Raw genomic sequence first — 21,128 nt, forward strand, 5'->3', positions numbered from 1 at the left:
CAGTTTCCTCTGCTCTAAACATAAAATCCTCGCTTGTCCAACTTCTCCCTATAACTCAGACCCCTGAGCACTGGCAACATCCTTGTAAATTGTTCTGCACTTTTTCCAGTTTAATAACTGAAACCTCCATTACATTCATCATATTTCCAGTGTTTCCCCGCGGGGCTGGAACCGACGTGACAATGCCAATGGATTACAATCCATGATCGAGAATGAACTCCTTTACAACAATCCCGTTTTCATAGTGTTTCCCACGGTGCAGGTATCCTTGTGTCTTTCTGGTTGCATGGTTCATTAAAGACTTGTCCTTCTACAAAGCAAAGTTGTGGCTTAATTGTTCCTGGGAAATGTGCCATGATTTTTCAGACTTTTAAAAACAAATGAAATCTCTCTCCACACTCACCACGCTGACATAAACTTGGCTGTGTCTCAGTTCTTTTGCAGTCAAACTGACATTTGAAATATTCGCCCACGGACAGAATACACACCTTTCCTTCCAGATGAAAAGGCCAATGATATTCAGATCGGCACAGATCAAGTAACTATCAGATCTGAACATGAAGTTCAATTTGTATTTCTCATCCGGAAATCCACCCTTTCAGTACCATACAATAGAGGTCACAAGTTACCACTGTTAGTACAGGATGGAAATCCATAAGACAATTGTAGTATTAAACTGTAGTTTCCTTGTTCCCCCAAAGCTTTAAACCTCAGTCTCACAGTTTCTCTCTTCTGTCAACTGAAATCCAAACCAAACCCCCCACTCCTTTCCTCCACACCCAGTTCTCACACATTCTCTCTTCGAACTCAGTTTCCTAGCTCCTGATGAGAACTATCCTGCATACACTGCTTCCTGCACATTCTGGCCAAGACCCATCTTACTAAAATGAACCAAATTAGAATTCTAATTGCAGACCCATCCTTGTCCCTTTCCATAACAACCCTGAATCTTCACAAAAAAGTTCTTAAAACTTTCTGCAAAACGCTGCACCACTGATAGTCTGATCACATGTCAGGGTAGCAAGAAAGGGGTCATTCCCCTGGGTCCTGCTCCCAGAGGGATGAAGCTGCTAATGATAGATTAATCCCTCACACCCACAGTCTCCTTCCCAGGCACTGACCTATGCTGCACATAGTGCCACAATTGGCCAACGCTGTGCCCGTGCACTTGTCTCCCCTCCTACAGCACGTGCTCCCAATCATACAGGAGTCCGGGTGATTGACAGCAGCTGCTGCCCCATATATCAGAATCCCTACAGTATGGAAACAGGCCCTTCGGCCAAACAAGTCCATACCGACCCTGCAAATAGTAACTTACCCAGACCCATGCCCCCTAACTTATACTATGGGCAATTTAGAATGGCCAATTCACCTGTCCTGCACGTCTTTGGATTGTGGGAGGAAACCGGAGCACCCAGAGGAAACCCGCTCAAACACTGGGAGAATGCTCAAATTCCACACCGACAGTCGCCTGTGGCCGGAATCGAACCCAGGTACCTGGTGCTGTGAGGCAGCAGTGCTAACCACTGAGCCGTCTCTATCGACGGGAGGGGGCAGGGCTGGAGGACTGGGATAACAGGATTGTAAACAATGAATGAATGTGGAGGACACTGGGGGAATGGACAGGTCAGTGAGGGACAGGAGCAGTGCAGCAAACTGAGCAATGGGAGTGTCTGACAGGAGAGAAACTACAGGAAGGTTCTGTTTGGAGGCTCAGGCAGGGACAGCTGGGAGACAGTATGGCCTGGGGGCTTGGGCAGGTTTACTAATCAGCCTCTTCAAAGATGCTGTCACTCAACTCTAAACCCGATCCTCCTGGTCCAGGGGTAAGGACACTTACACTATTTCCTGGTGGGCAAGGGATACAGGGACTGCCTTTCAAAAGGAACTCATCTGTGTTGGTGACATTAACAAGACTCAATACAGAGTCACTGACAAAATGTTGGCGTGCTTGAATTTCATCCAGAATATTAACACCTATAACTGGGCAATGCAGACCCCAATGTACAGAGTTAAATCCTGGATACGAATAACAGCTTTGTGCATGGGAAATCATATCTCATGAATTTGACTCAGTTTTTTTGAAGAAGTAACAAAGAGGATTGTTGAGGTCAGAGCATGGACATGATCTACACGGACTTCAGTAACGTGTTTAACAAGGTTCCTCATGGGAGACTGGTCAGCAAGGTTAGATCGCATGGAGTATAGAACTGGCCCGAAGGTAGAAGGCAGAGGGGGCTTTTCAGGATGGAGGCCTGTGACCAGTGGAGTGTCACAAGGATTGGTGCTGGATCCACTACTTTTCGTCATTTATATCCATAGTTTGGATGTGAACATAAGAGGTATTGTAAGTAAGTTTGCAGATAGTACCAAAATGGGAGGTGCAGTAGACAGTGAAAAAGATTACCTCAGAGTACAATAGGATCTGGATCAGATGGGTGAATGGGCTGAGGAGTTCAGTTTAGAAAAATGCAAGCTGCTGCATTTTGGAAAAGCAAACTTTAGCAGGACTTATACAGTTAATAGTAAGTTCCTGGGGAGTGCTGCTAAACAGAGACCTTGGAGTGCGGTTTCATAGTTCCTTCACAGTAGAGTAGCAAGTAGATAGGATAGTGAAGGCCACAGTTGGTCTGCTTGTCTTTAATGGTCAGAGCATTGAGTAGAGGGGTTGGCAGATCATATTGCGGCTGTACAGGACATTGCAAAAGTTGCCAAATTAAAATTCCATAGAATTCTGTTCTCCTTCCTATCAGATGGATGTTATTAAACTTTAAAAGAGATCAGAAACGAATTATAGCATGTTGCCAGGGTTGGATAGGCTGTTTTCCCTGGTGCGTCAGAGGTTGAATGGTGACCTGAAAGAGATTTTTAAAATCAGGCTGGGCATGGATAGGGTAAATAGACAAAATATTTGCCCTGCAGTGGGGGAGTACAGAAATAGGGAACTGGGAGGGAGGGAGGGTAGGCAGATCGAGAGGGGTGGGACCGAAATGGATGGGGAAAGAGAGGGGGGGATAGAGAGGGGTGGCACAGAGCCGGATCTGGACATAAAGTGGGAATAGAGGGGAGGGGAACAGGGGTTGCAACTGACAGAGAGGGCGAAGGGAACAGACCGGAGGGGGGGGGGGGGGGGGGGGGGGGGGGGGGGGAGGGAGAAGAGGGGAACACGCCGACTGGGACAGGCCGACAGAGGGAGGGGGGACAACAGGCCGACAGAGGGAGGGGGACAGGCCAACGGGGGGGGGGGGGGGGTAGGGGGAACAGGCCAGAGGGGAGGTACAGACAGAGCGGGGGGAGCAGATAGAGCGGGGAGAGACAGGGGGAGCAGACAGAGCGGGGGGAGATAGGGGAAACAGAGGGGGAAGATGGAGAGTTATTTTATAGATCTAAAACTCAACCCTGTTCCTGTTTTCTCCTCCTCACCTTAATTCCCTCTGAAGGGCTCAGAACAACTGCATAGTTCTTGGAAAGTAGAGTTTCAGGGAGATCAGGTGCTGAATGTGGCATTTGGGACACTACCATTGAATGAAATGTGCTGATCAATAAATGTACTCTGGTTCGATTCCACTGTCTGTGTGGTGTTTGCACATTCGCCCTGTGTGTCTGCGTGGGCTTCCTCTGGGTGCTCTTAATTTCCTCCCACAAATCCAAAGACATGCAGGTTAGCTGGATTAGCTTTGGGTAATGGCAGGTTGCAGAGTTTGGGTGGAATGCTGTTCCGATGGTTGGTATGGTGTCATGGGGGGAAAGGCCTGCTTCCACACTGTAGGGATTCTGTCATTGAGTATAGGGATTAGGAGGGCACGTTGTGGCTGAGTAGGGCATTGGTGAGGTCAGTTTTAGAATACCGTATTCAATTGTGGTCTCCCTGATTTCAGAAAGATGTTACCAGAATAGGACTCAACCTCTTAATGACAAGTTCCTGGGAAGTGTTGACAGACAAACAGACTGTGCAGTGTGGGTTGATAGTTCCTTGAAAGTGGGGTTGAAGGTAGACAGGTCAGTGAATGTGGTGTGCGGTATGCTAGCTGTTATTGGGCAGTGCATTGAGGATAGGAGCTGGGAAATCATGTTTCGGTTGTACAGTTTATTGGCTCGGCCGCTTTTGGAATCCCCATACTGCTTTAAATTCCAGTCTCCCTGTTACAGGAAAGATGTTGGGAAACTTGCAAGAGTTCAGGAATGTTTTACTAGGGTGTTGCCAGCATTGGAACATTTGAACCATAGGGAAAGGCTGAATAGGCTGAGGCTATTTCCCTGCAGCACTGGACACTTTAGGTGGCTTTATCGAACTTTATAAAATTATGAGGAGCAATGATAGGGTGACTAGTCATGGTTTCTTTTTTCCCAGGGTAGGGGAGTTCAAACTAATGTGAATCTTTTTTCCAAGGTGGAACTGACAAATTCTAGAGGAGAGATGGCAAGGTTAAAGGATATGAAAACTGAAACAACTGAAGATGCTGTAAACCAGGAAGAGAAACAGAAGTTTCTGGAAAAGCTCAGCAGGTCGAGCAGCATCTGTGAAAAGAAATTAGAGTTAACGTATCTGAGGAAGGGTGACCAGACCCGAAACTTGAACCGATTTTTCTTCACAGATGCTGCATGACCTGCTGAGAATTTCTAACATCTGTGCAAGTTTAAAGGGAGTTGTTTGGAGTATATACCTGAGAGGAACTTTATAAAGTGTGAGTGAGACCACATCTGGGGTAATGACAGAAGGTTTGGTCCCTTTATTTAAGGAAATACATCATTCCATCAGAGGCATTTCACAGAAAATTGACTGGGATAAACCCTGGTTTGCAGGGATTATCTTTTAAGAAAAGGCTGAAGACGTTGAGACTCTACTCACTGGATTTGGGAAGAATGAGAGGTGATCTCATTGTAACATGTAGGATTCTTAAGGAGTTTGACAGGGTAAATACTGAGAGTATGTTTCCCATCATGAGGGAGTCTGGAACCAGATTCTGGGTCAGTCACGGAATCACGGGTTCTGTTTTGGATTCATCAAGTTTAAGGCAACACCGACACAGGTCAAGGGTTTCAGTAGCAATGGAGCTGGGGTGAGGTGGAGACAAGCAACATTTAAGAGATTGGAATTCCTGGTGTTTGTGATTGTGTAGATGTCTGATCAGAAGGTCAGCTTGGGGTCAGATACAAGCGCAATATTGTCAAGACTGTGGTTCTGCCTCAGATAGTTCCCAGGGAGAGGCAGGGGCTCAGCAGTAAGGGAAAGTAATTTGTAATAGCAACTGAAGGCAATGGGTTTAACCATTGCAACGTTCCACTGCAGGAAATTGCAGCCAATCGCGTAGTGGGAGTGCGATGAGCAGTTTGATAACTGAGTGATGGGGGGGGGGGTGGGGGATGATGGAGAGGGAGAGCTGGGCATTGTCAGTGTACATGTGAAACCTAACACGGTGCTTTTGGACAATGTCACCTCCTGGCAGTGTGTAGGTGAGAAACAGGAGGGACCAAGGAGAGATCCTTAAGGGACACCAAATACAAGGAATTCAGAAAGGAAAGGGAGAGTCGGGATGGAGTAGGTTTTTGCAACAACAGTGGGGTCAAATATTAGTTTGTAGCAGAATGGGAGAGAAGGACATAACCAGAAAAGAGAGACAGGTGGAACAAGGAACAATATCTGTGATTTGGTGAGGGGGAGTGATGAGGAGGAGGAGCAGCCCAACTCCAAAAGCACTATTCCTACATCAGTGACATCACCCAACTCCACCCTAGTCTCAGCCCATTTACTGAAACATTCGTCCATCCCTGTGTTATCTCCAGACTTCATTATCCAAACACACTCCTGGCCAGCCTCCCACATTCAACTTACATGCAATCTCAAGAGTACTGCCCAAGTGCTCACTTGTACTAAAACTTGTTGATCCATCAAAAGGCTCCGATTAACAAGCAACAATTTAAAATTCTCACCCTTGATGTAATTCCTGGCTGTGAACATCCCTGTCGCCCTGCATCACACAACCTGTGAGATCCCGACAACTCATTTTCTTTCAGACTCCCAACGATGTGTTTATTCATTGCTTCACCTGTCTGGCTGTTTCTACTGTTGCCAAGGCAACACGGTCTGGAATTCCAACCCTAACCCCCTCAGACCTGCTTTCCTCCTTTAAAGGTATTCCTGAAAACCTGCTTATTTGGCAATTCTTTTGATCATCTGACCTAATATCCCCATCTGTGGCCTTATGTCAGAAGTTCTCAATAGTATTTATGTGGAATTATAAACACGATAAAAAAAAAACAAACCGCTGTTGATTTGCACACATATTGTCAACTCTTCACTGTCGCTGAGTGAATAATCTATAACAGCTCTTACCCAAACACATTGTGGGATAACCTTCACCACACGAACTGCAGCTGTCCAAGGAAGTCAAACATCACCTTCTCCACAGGCAATGGGGCTTTGGCACTGATCACTGGTGTCTGTGGAGGGAGAAACACACAGTTGATATTTCAGGGAGTGCAAAATGCATTATAGGGAGGGAAAATGGTGCAGAATTCAGGATTTTCAAATTTGTGTTTTACAATGTGTACTAAGTTCTGTATAACCTCTCATCCCATACCATGAAAATTTCCTCCACTCCCTGGTCAATGTCTTTCCTTCACCCTGCCCTGCACCTTCACACATTTCCAATGCCTTGGGTACAACAACACTCTGCTGTCACGTGGTTAAGTATTTTCCCGCCCCTTATTCACTCCGATTGGTTGAAGGACCAACTAGCACCTCTAAGCCCCCTTTCCCCCACTCTTATTGGTCCTGCGCTGACATCAATAATCCGAGGCCCATTGTGGGCTGGAGCATGCTCAGTGCCTCCTGCTTTTGCTGTTGTTCATCAGGTGTGAGAGAGAGAGGGCTCATCCCTGTTTCTCCCGATGTCAGACAATAACAACAACTACCTGCATTGTATGGAGCCTTTCACACTGACAAATCTCCTCAAATGCTTCATGAATGATGGAAACGTTGATTGAAGAGAACGATTTTTAGATACATCTTTAAGGCGGAGAGAGGGAGTTAGGGAGGATATTCCAAAGTTTTGTGTCCTCGGCAGCTCCAATCGTGGAGTGATATAGGCGGGCAACAGCTTACAGTGGAGACAGTTAGTGGCTAACCATAAGTCAACAACCTCATGTCGTTGCCCACTACCCCACACACCAGGCCTTGTTCTCACAGCCTGCCATGACAAACTGCCTATGGTTAGCCACGAACAGTCTCTATTAACAGCTAATCACCCTTCCCCAGCCAGATCGTTATCCACTCCTTTACCCAGATCGTTATCCACTCCTTTACCCAGATCGTTCTTCTCACTCTATCCCCACCTATCCTTTACTCCTTTTATCCTCCCTCCCACACGAACTTCGGCACATAAACTGACTTTTTTTCTCAGTAACATCTGTCTCCTGAGGAAGGGACACTGGGTCTGAAACTTTAACTCTGATTTTTCATCACAGATGCTGCCAGACCTGCTGAGCTTTTCCAGAACCTCCTGGTTGTTGTTTCTGATTTACATCTTCCGCAGTTCTTTTAGTTTTAATTTACCAGGAGCTTGTAATTCAGGTCCAACAGCCTCTGTCCCAGTCTCTGCTGTCTCTCCCACCCCCACCCAGTGACACTGCACCTGCACAGCTCATGGACAGGTGTTGGCTTGCTGGCCACACCCCTCATTCAATCCCATTAGCTGCAGGACCACACAGATTCTCCTCCCATTGGTCTGGAGCTGCCGTCAATCAGCCGGGCCCCATTGTGATGAGAGTGGAGGGCTCATCCCTCTCTCTGCCCTGGAATGAGCTTCATCATTCACAGTGAATGGGGCAGTATCACAGAGCACAGGGCCTGGGGCCTATTCAGCCCATTGGGGCTGTACTCTCTCCCACGGGACATGCTGCAAATCTGTCCCAAGTCCCCTCCCATGTGCCCATAGCCCCCCAAATCTTTCCTGAAAAAGTAAAATTCTAAGTCTGTTTCAGAATACCTGCTGAATCTGTGTCGTTCAGACTGTTCCAGATGCTCAAAAGTTACTGAGTAAAATAGTGTTCACATTTTCACCTTGTATTATTTGCCAATTACTTGAAAATAGTTACTAAAAATTGTGACAGTGTTAACAATTCCTCTCTCTCTCTCTGCAAATTCAAGACCTTGGAACCAAATCTGCACCAGATCGAAATCACTGCTTCACCTTCTCAGCTCCAAGAATAATTATCTGTGCTTCAGCTAGCTCTCCACAAAATAGAGGAATGCATCTTAATTTATTAAGATCAAAGAAACAGACCTTCGGTCCAATTCGTCCATGCCAACAAAGAATCCTAAACTAATGGATTCCCATTTACCATCTATTGGCCTGCATCCATCAAAACCCTTCCTATTCAAGTACCCAATTGGAAGCCTTTTAAATGTTGTGATTTTATCAGCCTCCACTACTTCATCTCGTAGCCCCTCCCATATACACACCACACTCAGCTTGAAAACGTTGCCATTTAGATCCCTCTTAAATGTTTCCCCTCTCAACTTAAACCCAGGTGCTCTAGTTTTGGACCCACCTAACCTGAGGAAATAGGAGCCAGCTGTTCACCTTATTCACACCCCTCGTGATTTTATAAATCTCCATGAAGTCACCTCTCAGTCTTTGACTCTCCAGAGAAAATAGCCCCAGCCTATTCAGCCTCTCCCTGTAGCCCAAATCCTCCAATCCTGACAATGTTTTTGTAAATCTTGTCCAAACCTTTAAGTTTCACAACATCCTTCCCAGAACAGAGTAATTCAAACTGAAAACAGAATTCCAGAAGTGGCTTAATCAACGTCCTGTCCAGCCACAATATGGTGCCCCAGCTTCTGTATTCAATGCATTGACCAATAACCCACCAACCCACGCTCCACACCCTTGACACAACCTTGCCGCCATGGGAGATGTAAAACATGCGGCCACATCTCCCTCTGACCTCTGTCCAAGATCTTTTCACATCAGGCAGAGATTTGCCTGCACATCCCAAAACCTCATATACTGCATCTAGACACTATGGGAAATTTAACATGGTTCATCCAACTAACCTACACATCTTTGGACTGTGGGAGCAAACTGGAACACCGGAAAGAAACCCTTACAGACACTGGGGAGAATGGGCCAACTCCAACACAGACAGTTACCCAAGGCTGGAATCAAACCCAGGTCCCTGGTGCTGAGGCAGCAGCGCTCACCACTAAGCCACAATACTGTGGGATCTTTGGTGCTGATGCGCTGCCCCACTGATACCTCAGTCACTCACCCTGCCTCATGTCATAAGAGGCAGTGATGACGGAGTGAAATTATCGCTCGACAGTTAATCCAGAGACCCAGATAACGTTCTGGGGACCCGGATTTGAATCCCATCACGGCAGAGTTTGAAACATGAATTCAATAAATATCTGGAAAACATAATCTAGTGACGACAAGGAATCCATTGTCAATTGTTGGGAAAAACCAATGTGGTTCACTCATGACCTTTAGGGAAGGAAAATGCCATCCTTACCTGGTCTGGTCTGCATGGGCCTCCAGACCTATAGCAACGTGGTTGACTCTTAACTGCCCTCTGGGTAAACACAGCAATAAATGCTGGCCGAGCCAGTGACAGCCTCATCCTGTGAAAGAATAAAGAAAACAGGTCAGGTTTTGTCCCTTCTCTAGGAGGTACATCCTACAAACTGAATCTGAAGTGTTCTCGTACACACTGAAGAAATACCTTTCCATCTTGCCCTTAACACTACAGCAGTCCGAGGCCATCTTAGTAAAGTTAAAACCCCTTATCATTGCAACTACATTATTCTTACAGATAACTGAGGTCTCCTGGTAAAATTGTGTCTCAATTCCTCGCTGACTATTGGGAGAGAGTCTATAATACCATCCCAGTAAGATGGTCATCACTTTCGTATTTCTCAGGACCAAGGAAATAACTTGCCTGGATGTACTCCCAGGAATATGCTCCGGAAGCCCAGCCATAATGTTATCCATAATCAAAAACACCTCTCTCCCTGCTCTGTTGGCCCCTTTCTATCCAGCATCTATACCCTGGAACATTAAGCTGCTAATCCTATCCATCCCTGAGTGATGCCTCTGTGATTGCTATAATATCCCAGTCACATGTTCAAAACCATACCCTGAGCCCACCTGCCTGACCTTTCAGGTCTCTTGCACTGAAATAAATGCAGTGCAACTGGTCCGTCGCACCTCATTCTGTGGCTTGCTCTTGCCTGCCTTGACAGTCTGACTGGTGAACAGTACCAGCCTCAGACTCACCTCTTTTCTCACTATCTCTTTAGGATTACCCCGACTCCCTCACTGGTTTAATGCATCCCGAGTGGCACTAGCAAATCTCCCTGCTCGTCAGCACCCCATGCTTTCCCCTTCCTATGCCATTGGTAAAAATGTACAATGTCCTCCCACTGGTTATTTTCCCTTTTGAGAATATTCTGCTCCCTCAGAGACATCCTTGACACTGGCACCAGGGCAGCACCACCCCATTCTGATGTCTCACTGTCAGCTGCAGAAACAGCAGACTGTGCCCCTGACTAGAGAGTCCCCGATCACCATCGATCGTGTGGAACTGGATATACCTCACATTATGTTAGAAGCCAGTCTCAGTACCAGTAACTTGACTGTCAGTGCAACATTCCCCTGAAAGTCTATTACCAACTACATTTTCCAAAACAGTATACTTGTCTGAGATAGGGATAGCCACAGGAGACTCCTGCAGTACCGACCTACCCCTCCTAGCTTTCCTGGCGGTAACCCACCTACCTGACTGTATCTGCAGTATCCTGCATTCCTGAGACTGCCACCTATCACCCCCCCGGCTCCTGTCAATTCCTCACTGCCTTTAATCACTCCTCCACCAATCCATCCATTCCAACAGGATTTGCAATCTCACTTCCTGCAGACATAATCATCAGGATCGTTGAAACTCTCCCTAATCTCCCACATCCGACAGGAACAGCACACCACTCTACAACAGGCCATCTCTCCGCCTTAACAATCTACAGACCAAGACAAAGGCACAGTCTTACTGCTCAAAAAATACTGCCCGTGAATAAATTAATGCTTACGGTTCAGATCTTAAACATTTAATCAAGAGACCGTAAGACATTAAAAAGAAATCCTCACGTGACTCACTATTGTAGATTGAATAAAATAAAACGGACTAAGATTGATATTTGAAGAGACTGAAACTCACTGAGCTGATCCCCGGCTCTGAGTACTTCCAAGAATGAGGTCTCTCTGAGGGCAGCTGTGAAATGTCACTGTTTGTCTTCTCTGCACACTCCATTTTCCAGAGAGGTTTTTAACTTCAGAGCAAGTCAGCTCAGAGAGGTCACTGCTTGGTTTTATTCACTGGGGGTTGCCTTTGCTGCCCAGACCAGTATTTATTGGCCACCTTTACTTGTCTTGGAGAAAGTGGTGGTTAACCCCCTCCCTGAAATGCTGCAGTCCATGTACACCACAGTGATGTTTGGACAACAATCCCCCTCCAGCCCCACAACCCTCCCTGTCTCTGTCATCCCCCTCCGGCTTCAGAAATTACATGTCCGTGGCATAAGATTTTTATTTGGATTCATTTTTGTTTAATAAACCCCCCCCCCAAAAAAGTGAAATACTTCGCCCCCAAACAAATTTCTGTTGAATGACCTTTTGGAGAGGCTGACACATGGTCGTTGCAGTATTTTATCTCACATTGTACACGTAGAATGATGGAACTTTCTTTTAAACATTGTTAAATAGGGAGGCAATGGCTTAATGGTATTCCTGCCAGATGAGTGATATGTGCAATGTTCCGAGTATTAGGGATAGAATCCCAACATGGCTGATGGTGGCATCGGAATTCAATACAATCTAGAATGAAAAGGCGAATGATGACCATGAAACTATTGTCAATTGTTAGAAACCCATCTGGTTCACTAATGTCCTCACCTGGTCTGGCCTACATGTGACTCCAGACCCACAGCAATGTGGTCAACTCTCAACTGCCCTCAGGAAAAATACTTTAAAAACTATTAACAAATACTCCGCAGGTATCACTTAAAAACTGGCTGTTCCCATTGGGACCATGTGAATTTCTGAACGGCCTGAACTAAAACGGAGTTTCAGCTTCACCTTCTCCCTGTCTCACATCAGTCTGTTTACACCCAACTCCAAAACACTCTCATTGAGCCAAGCAGCCCTCACAGTGCAGCCCTGTCAGTTTCATTGTCTGCTCATACCTACACTGCCCTCACCCTCAGCCTCCTGTCCTGTTCCAATGCATCTCAATGGGAGCTCAGGGAAAGCACCTCATCTTTCAATTCAGCCCTTTGTAACCCCAGAGTCAACATGGACCTCAGCAGTTTCTGGATGAACAGAGAGTTGTCAGAAGCTGGAACATTCCACATGAAAAAGTACTGGAATTTGAGTCCAAAAGGATTTTTAATGGGAAGTTTACAGTTAATTAAAAATATGAAGTTTACAGGTTAACATCACGAAGTGGGTGATTGGGTCTAAATCTGAGAGTTCTTACAAAGAGACGAGGTGTAATTTGGATAAATCTGTGCTCCCTCTCAGGCTTATATCTCCTTCCTCAGCTGTAGGGCCCAGAACAAAGCACATACCCAAAGGGTGACCCAATCATGAATTTGTACACCTTTCTGCTTAACAAAAATATTGGAGATATCTTCCCACAAACAGAACAGAGAAACCTTTCTCCTTCCACAGTTAAATGCCAATAACATTCAGATCCTGATGACTCCATTGACTGTAAAAACTTGCTTTTGAGATCCCAGCCTCAATCATTCTGATTTAATATCCTATGAAATGAATTCACAAAACAAAACTCAGTCAGTACAGGAAGAATATAAAGACATACTTTTTTCTTGGTATGTGCTTGATGTGTAAATGCCACTTTTCAAGTTGCACGCCCCCCCGCCACCCTAGGAAGGGGACATGCACATGCGCCTCACTGTACCTTACCCCCAATAAAAATGGCGGCCATATCCCAGGACCTTTCACCGCCTGAGGGCCGCAGCCATTTTCCCATCTGCTGCAAACGGGGGATTAAGAGTTTCTAGTTCAGACTTACAAACCGCACAGAGTGTAATTAAAACTTTCCAGTCTAAAGTGACTCATTATCTCCGTCTCCAAGGCCACTCTCCCCTTCCCTGTTTGCGTCTCCCACATTCACCAATGGCCGTGTCACGTGGCACTGCATCGGCTGAGTTACTGGTGACGTGTCATCCCACTGGCCACGCCCCTCATTCACTCCCATTTTTTGGATGACCAACTAGTTCCACTTGGTCCACCAGTCCCACCACCTTTTCCTATTGGTCCGAAGCTTCCATCAATCAGCTGGACCCCATTGTGAGGTCAGTGGTGGGATCCTCCCCCTGTCTGAATCAAATCCAGAAGGTGTATGGATGGTGTCAATCAGGGACAACAAGCAGAAGGTGCTGGGAAAGCTCAGCAGGTCTGGCAGCATCTGGGAACAGAAATCTGTCCAGTGGCCCTTCCTCAGATCCGATGGAAGCTGGGAAAATTAGAATTCTGACGCCGTGGAAACAGGCCATTTGGCCCAAAAGGTCCACAGCGTCCCTCCGAAGGGTATCCGACCCAGACCCATTCACCTACCATATTACTGTATATTTCTCCTGACTAATGCACCTAACTTACACATCCCTGAGCATTATGGGAAATTTAGCTTGGCCAATTCAACTAACCTGCAGATCTTTGTACTGCAGGAGATAGGGGTTAAAGAGTAAATAATAGGCAGGGACAGAACCCAAAGAGAGACCAGAACATTTGGAAAGACAAAGGAGTGGATTACCATCTGGCTGGGGGGGAGGGGGGGGTGCATAGCTGTTAATGGAGGGGACAGGAACCTGTGTCTGGCAGCATCTCAGTGGAGGTGGCGGAAATGGTGGCTGATGATCTACGTTCTGCTGCAAAGACAGACCCCGAGCTTCCAGCTGCCTGCCACTTTAACACACGAGCCTGTTCCCTGGCCAACATCTCTATCTCACGCTTACTGCAGTGTTCCAGTGAGGCCAGAACGTACCAAATGGCCCCGTATTACAAGGACTGTAATTTCCCCTTCCATGTGGTCAATACCATCCACTATATCTCCTCCACTTCCCGCACCTCTGTCTTTGAAACCCACACCTCCCACTGCAACAAGGAAAGAACTCCCCCCCTCAAGTCCTTACCTTCCACCCAGATACAACACATCATCCTCTGTCATTTCCACCACCTACAATCAGACCGCACCACCAGATTCTTAAGGGGTTTGACAGAATAAATACTGATGTGTCTGAGGGTAAATACTGAGAGGGGAGTCTGAAACCAGATTCTCAGCCAGTCACAGAATCAAGGGTTCTGCATTGGATTCGTCAAGTTTAAAGGTAACACAGACATGGGTAAGGGGTTTCAGTAGCAATGGAGCGAGGGTGAAGAGGAGATAAGCAATGGTTTAGAGATTGGAATTCCTGGTGTTTGGGATTGTGTAGATGTCTAATAAGAAGGTCAGCTTCGCGTCAGATATAACAGCAGTATTGTGAAGAGTCTAGTTCTACTGCATAGTTCCCAGTGAGATGGAGAGGCTCAGCAGTTAGGGAAAGGAAAGGCAATGGGTTTAACCGTGACAATGTTTCATTGGAGGAAACTGCACATAATAGAGTAGTGGGAATGTGGTAAGCAGTTTGATAACTGAGTAACAGTGGAGTAATGGAGAGGGATGATGGGGAGGAAGAGTTGGGCATCGTCAGTGTACATGTGAAACCCAACATGGTGCTTTTGCACAATATCACCTCCTGACAGTATGTAGGTGAGATACAGGAGGGGCCAAGGATAGATCCATAAAGGACACCAAATGCAAGGAATTCAGAAAGGAAAGGGAGAGTGGAGATGGAGCAGGATTTTCCAACAACCGTAAGGTCAAATGTCAGTTTTTCACAGAATGGGAGAGAAGGACCATAACCAGAAAAGACAGAACAAGGAACAATGTCTGTGAATCGGTGAGGGGGACTGATGAGGAGGAGGAAGAAAAGAGAGTTGGCAAGTCGATGGTTTAGTGAGATTAGGGTAAAGGGACAAGATGAGCTCTGATAAGGCTTGACATGAGATGAGATTGGAGAAAGATGTAGGTTTGGACAAAAACCAGGAACACCACGTGAGGCAGTTGGGCTCAGTGGGCTAGTAGGAGGGAGAGAAGCAGCAGATCGGATTATCTCAGTCTTAGTGACAGAGAAACTCCATGTGCTCCAAACTCTTGTTGTTGGAGAGAAGGATGGAGGAGACAGGATGATGGACAGTGTTTCACAAAGAAACAAAACCTGGGTAAGTGATATTTAAAGTGAGTGAACAAACCTGATGTATTTAGGTTTTATCCAGAATATTAAAACAAACGACTGAAGTCCTGGCTCGAATCCCATCTTGGCAGATGGTGGAATCTGAATTCAAGAAAAAATAACTGGAATTAGGAATCTCCTGATCTCCATGGAAACATAGTCAATGGCAGAAAAAACCCTGCCAAACTGACAGTGGCCCAGCCAGCTACTCACTGTATTAATCACTGCAAAGTCTCAACAAAGGAATGAAACTGGATGGACCACTCGTCATCTAAGAAGGCACCATTTAATACAACCACAGAATCAGCCCTCTCGATGGTGCAACGTCCTCTAGACTAACATCTGGATTTTGGGGCCAAAATGTGCAGAGCTGTCTCACAGACCAATCAAGGAACAGCCTGACATACTCATACTCATGAAATCAACCCTTACAGACAATGACCAGACACCACCATCACCATCATCATCATCATCCCTAGATATTGAGATTGTGGTGATGGAAAAGCGCAACAGGTTAGTCAGCATCCGAGGAGAAGGAGAATCGATGTTTCGAGACTAAGCCCTTCATCAGCCTGACCTGCTGTGCTTTTCCAGCACCAGACTCTTGACTCTGATCTCCAGCATCTGCAGTCTTCACTTTCTCCTGAAATCTCTGGATATGTCCTGCCCCACCAGCAGGACAGACCAGGCAGTGGTCGAGGCACAGACAGGGAGGATTTGCCCTTGGAGGACTCAGCATTGACTCCGGACACCAGGAAATCTCATGGCTCCTGCTGATTACCACGTACTGTCCTCCCTTGGCTGATGGATCACTTCTCCTTCATGTTGAGCAACATTTGAAGGAAGCACTGAGGAAGTAAAATGGTGTCAAACGTACTCTGGTTACAGGATTTCAATGTCCACAATTGAGACTAACTCTGCAACAGAATTACTGACTGAGCTGGCCAGGTCCTGAAGGACATAGCTGCTCAACTGAGTCTGCAGCGGGTGGTGAGGGAACCAACAAGAGGGAAAAACATACTTGATCTCATTGTTATGAATTGACCAGCTGCAGATACATCTGTCCATGACAGTATCGGTAAGAGCGACCATCACACATTCCTTTTGGAGACACAAGTCTTGCCTTAAAGTTGAGAAAAACCTCCATTGTGTTGAGTGACACTATCACTGTTCTAAATGGGACAGATTTTGAAGAGATGTAGGATCTCAAACTGGGTATCTCTAAGGCACTGTGGGACATCAACAGCAGCAGAACTGTACTCCAGCACACTCTGTAATCTGATGCGTTTGTAAGTCTGGCACTCGCCCGTCACAATGGACAGTAAAGGAGGGCCTGCCAAGAGCAGTACCAGGCAGACCTAAAAATGAAGTGCCAACCTGGTGAAGCTACCAAACAGGACCATTTGCATTTCAAACAGCATCAGCAGCAAGCAACAGATCTAAACGATCCCACAACCAATGGAACAGATCGGAGCTCTGCAGTTCTGCCACACCCAGTTGTGAACGGTGATGGACAATTAAACAACTCACTGGAGGAAGCATCACAGATATCCCCACCCTTACTGATGGAGGGGCCTCACACATCCACGCACCAGATAAGATGACAGCATTTGCAGCAATCTTCAGCCAGAAGTGCAAAGTGGGATGATCCATCTCAGCCTTCTCCAGTGGTTTCTAACATCACAGATGTGAGTTTTAAGCCAGTTCGGTTGAGTTTGAATAACATCAAGAAATGGTTCAGTAGTGCAAAGGCTACGGGCCCTGCCAACATTCTGGTAATAACACTGATGGTTTGTGCTCCAGAACTTGCCACCACCAAGTCACGTACCGCTCCTGCACTAGCATCTACCAACAATGTGAAACATTGCCCAGGGATGTTCAACACAAAAACAGGGCAATCCAACCCAGCCAATTTCCCTCTATCAGTCCACACTTGATCAGCAGTAAAGTGATGGAAAATGTCATCAACAGGACTACCAAGCAGCAGCTGCTCAGCAACAGCCAGCTGAGTGACACTCATTTTAGGCTCCACCAGGGCCACTCAGCTCCCGATTGTGTTACCGCCCTGATCCACAACCTGACAACCAGCTGAATCCCAGAGGTGAGGTGAGGGTGACAGCCCAGTCCCACTCCAAGATCACTATTTCTAGCTGATTCTACCTTTGTCTCAGCTCATTCACTAAAACTCTCATCCATCGTGTATTATCTCCAGACTTCATTATCCAAACATACTCCTGGCCAGCTTCCCACATTCAACCTCCCTGTAATCTCAAGAAAATCTAAATCTCTGCTGCCCAAGTACTCCCTCGTACCAAAACTTGTTGATCCATCAAAAGGTCCTGTTCATAATCAACAACATACAGCCACAGAGATGTACAACATGGAAACAGACCCTTCAATCCAACCCGTCCATGCGACCAGATATTCCAACCCAATCTAGTCTCACTTGCCAGCATCTGGCTGGCACACATCCCTCAATTTAAAATTCTCACCCTTGATTTAATTCCTGATTGTGATCATCCCTAGCTCACTGCGTCACACAACCTTTGAGACTCGACAATTCATTCTGTTTGAGACTCCCAATGATCTGTTAATTCATTACTTCACCTGTGTGGCTGCTTTTACAGTTGCCAAAGCAACAAGGTCTGAAATTCACAGCCAAAACCTCAGGTCTGCTTTCCTCCTTTAAGACATTCCTCAAAACCTGCTTATTTGGCAATGCTTTTGGTCACCTGACCTAATATCCCCATCTCTGGCCTGATGTTGAAAATTCTCAATAATATTTTTGTGGAATTATAAGCATGAAAATAAAAATACAAACTGTTGTTGATTTGGACATTATCTTCAGATCTTTCCTGTTGCTGAATGAATACTCTGTAATGTCTCTTACCCAACCACATTGTGGGAGCACCTTCACCACACAAACTGCAGCTGTACAAGAAAGTCAAACATCACCCTCTCCACAGGCAACAGGGCTTTGGCATTAATCACTGGTATCTGTGGAAGGAGAAACACAGTTGATGTTTCAAGGAGTGCAAAATGGATTACAGGGAATGAAAATGGTGCAGAATTTGATAGTCAGAAATAGAAGGAAAATACAGTTGCTTATTGGAAAAAGGAATTCTTGACTGTTAAAGATTTTCCAGAAAATATTGATAAGCAGCACATGGTCAGGGGCTGGGCGGAGTGAAAAATTAACTTACAAAAATGTCTGTAAAAATAATAGCAAAATACCAAACAGACCAAAAATACACCCATTATTCGAGATTGAGGAAGCTAGATATTGACAAAGTGGTCATGAGGGAGCCCAGAGATGAAGCAGAGCAGTATAAGCTGTTATGATCCCACAGTCAGAGATGTATAGCACCGACACAGACCCTTCGGTCTAACTCATCCTTGCCAAACAGGAATCCGAACCTAGTCTATTCCCATTTGCCAACACTTGGCCCATATCCCTGTAAACGCTTCCTAATCATATCATGTGTCCATTGAGATGCCTTAAACATGTTTTAATTGTACTAGCCTCCACCACTTCCTCTGGCATCTCATTCCACCCACTGCATGAAAGAGTTGTCCTTTAGGCCCCTTTGAAATTTTATCTGTTCACCCTAAAGCAATGCTCTCTACTTCTGGACACCACTACTCCAGGGAAAACACCTTGTTCATTTACCCTGTTCATGCTCCTCATGATTGTATAAACCTCCATAACATCACCGCTCAGCCTATGGCACTCCAGGGAAAACAGCCCCAGCCTTTTATGCCTCACCCTGTAGCTCAAATCCTCCAACCCTAACAACATCCTTTTAAGTCTTTTTTGAAACCTTTCAAGTTTCACAGCACCCTTCTGATAGGAGGCAGGCCAGAACTACACACAATATTCCAAAAGTGGCCTAACGAATGTCCTGTACAGCAACATGACCTCCCACATCCTATACTCAATGCTCTAACCAATAGAGGAAAATATACTGAACACCTTCTTCATCATCCTATCTACCTGCAACTTGACTTGCAAGGACTATGAACCTGCAGTCCAAGGTCTCTTTATTCTGCAAACATCTCCAGGACCTTGCCATTCAGTGTATAAGTCCTGCCCTGATTTGCTTTTACAAACTGCAGCACCTAACATTTATCTAAATTAAAGCCCATCTGATCAATATCTCATTGTAATCTGAGGTAACCTTCTTCATTTGTATGACTTGCAAACTCATTTACGATACCAAATCATTTAAATGAATGACGAAACAAATCCAGAAATAAACATCCATTTCTCGGAGTTTGAATGTGCTCTGTGTAAATCCTGCCCAATGACTCTGTACCAGAGAAAGGCTGCACATGCGCCTGGCTGCACCTTGCCCCCTACAAAGATGGTGGCTCCGCACGTGTCCACTGAATGTTTGCCCCAAATAAAGATGGCGGCGCGCACCCATGCCTGCAGCCACACTGAGGCAATTCCCCGTTTACTGAAAACACGAGACTGGGACGTTCAAATTTGTGTTTTCCGATGTGCACATTTTGTTTGTAAAACCTCTCCGCTCATACAGAATCTCTCTCACCTCCTGTGGTTCCACAGACAGCCTTGATTTTTGCGGGTACCTATTCTCTGCCTGGTTACTCATTTGTCCTTAGTGTATTTGTACAATCACTTTGGATTCTCCTTAAACCTATTTCCTGAAGCTATCTCATGTCCCCTTTTTGCCCTCCTGGTTTACCTTGAGTATACTCCTACTGCCCCTATACTCCTCTAGGGATTCACACAAACACAGCTCTCTGTACCTGCCATATGCCTCCTTCATTTTCTTGACCAGGCCCTCAATTTCTTTGAATAGGCAGCATTCTCTACACCTACCAGCCTTGGCCTTAACAGGAACACACTGTCTGTGTACTCTTGCTGTCGCAGGCCTATGGAGGCAATGGCAGATGAGGACAGAGAAGCAATCATTCTCAGTAAAGAGGTGGTGTTGGGAAAGATAACAGCCTAAAGGTAGATGGGTCACCTGGCCCTGATGGAATGTATCCCAGGGACTAAAAGAGATGGTGGGGAGGTGGGGAGGGAAATAACAAACAGACCTCGTGATAATTCACTAAAATTTGTTGGATTCTGGGATGGTTTTGACAGACTGGAAGCTGCAAATGTGGTGCCACTATTTTTCAAAAAGGACCCGTTAGCTTAACGTGTCTAATGGAGAAAATGCTTGAATCCCTCAAGGAAGTAGAGGTGAGATATCTGGGTAGAAATTGTCTCATTGAGCAGACAAAGCATGGATTCATGAAAGGCAGGTCACGTTTAACGCATTTACTGGAATTATTTGAGAATACGACGAGTGCGTTGGACAAGATGGACTCGGTGGATGTGATGTACCTGGATTTCCAGAAGGCATTCGATAAGTTGCCACATAAAAGGCTGCTGAATAAGGTAAAGATGCACAGCATTATGGGTAATTATCATTGATACAGGATCGGTTAACCAACAAAAAATAAAGAATGGGGATAAACGGGTGTTTGGATTAGTGTCGGCACTACAACTGTTTGCAATTTACACAAATGTTTTGGAGTTGAAGACCAAGTGTACGGTGTCAGAGTTCACATTTGATACAAAGATGAGGTAGAGCAATGTCTGCAGAGGCCACTAAGTCTGCACAGGGATACAGATAGGTTAAGTGAGTGGGTAAGGATCTGACAGATGGAGTTCAATGTTGGGATATGTGAGGTCTTCCATTTTGGTCGGACTAACAGCAAACTGGATGATGAAATGGTGAAAACGTGCATCATGCTGCTG

At 45.8% G+C, this 21,128-nt stretch overlaps 1 long non-coding RNA gene across 7 annotated transcripts in view; it reads right to left on the bottom strand.

Moving 5' to 3' along the window:
• Nucleotides 1-21,128, bottom strand: part of LOC140487220 (uncharacterized) — a 142,823-nt gene that overhangs the window by 108,894 nt on the left and 12,801 nt on the right. For 6 of the 7 annotated variants that reach the window (XR_011962790.1, XR_011962791.1, XR_011962792.1 and 3 more), the window contains 4 exons: nucleotides 18,243-18,349; nucleotides 15,372-15,454; nucleotides 9,520-9,628; nucleotides 6,335-6,441 (listed from right to left, as the gene is read on the bottom strand). This is a non-coding gene — a long non-coding RNA (uncharacterized lncRNA). The remainder of the gene's footprint in view (nucleotides 1-6,334; nucleotides 6,442-9,519; nucleotides 9,629-15,371; nucleotides 15,455-18,242; nucleotides 18,350-21,128) is intronic. The other variant, XR_011962793.1, reaches the window with a different exon arrangement.

The sequence above is a fragment of the Chiloscyllium punctatum genome, chromosome 16 (assembly GCF_047496795.1).
Source record: "Chiloscyllium punctatum isolate Juve2018m chromosome 16, sChiPun1.3, whole genome shotgun sequence".
Lineage (NCBI taxonomy): Eukaryota > Metazoa > Chordata > Chondrichthyes > Orectolobiformes > Hemiscylliidae > Chiloscyllium > Chiloscyllium punctatum.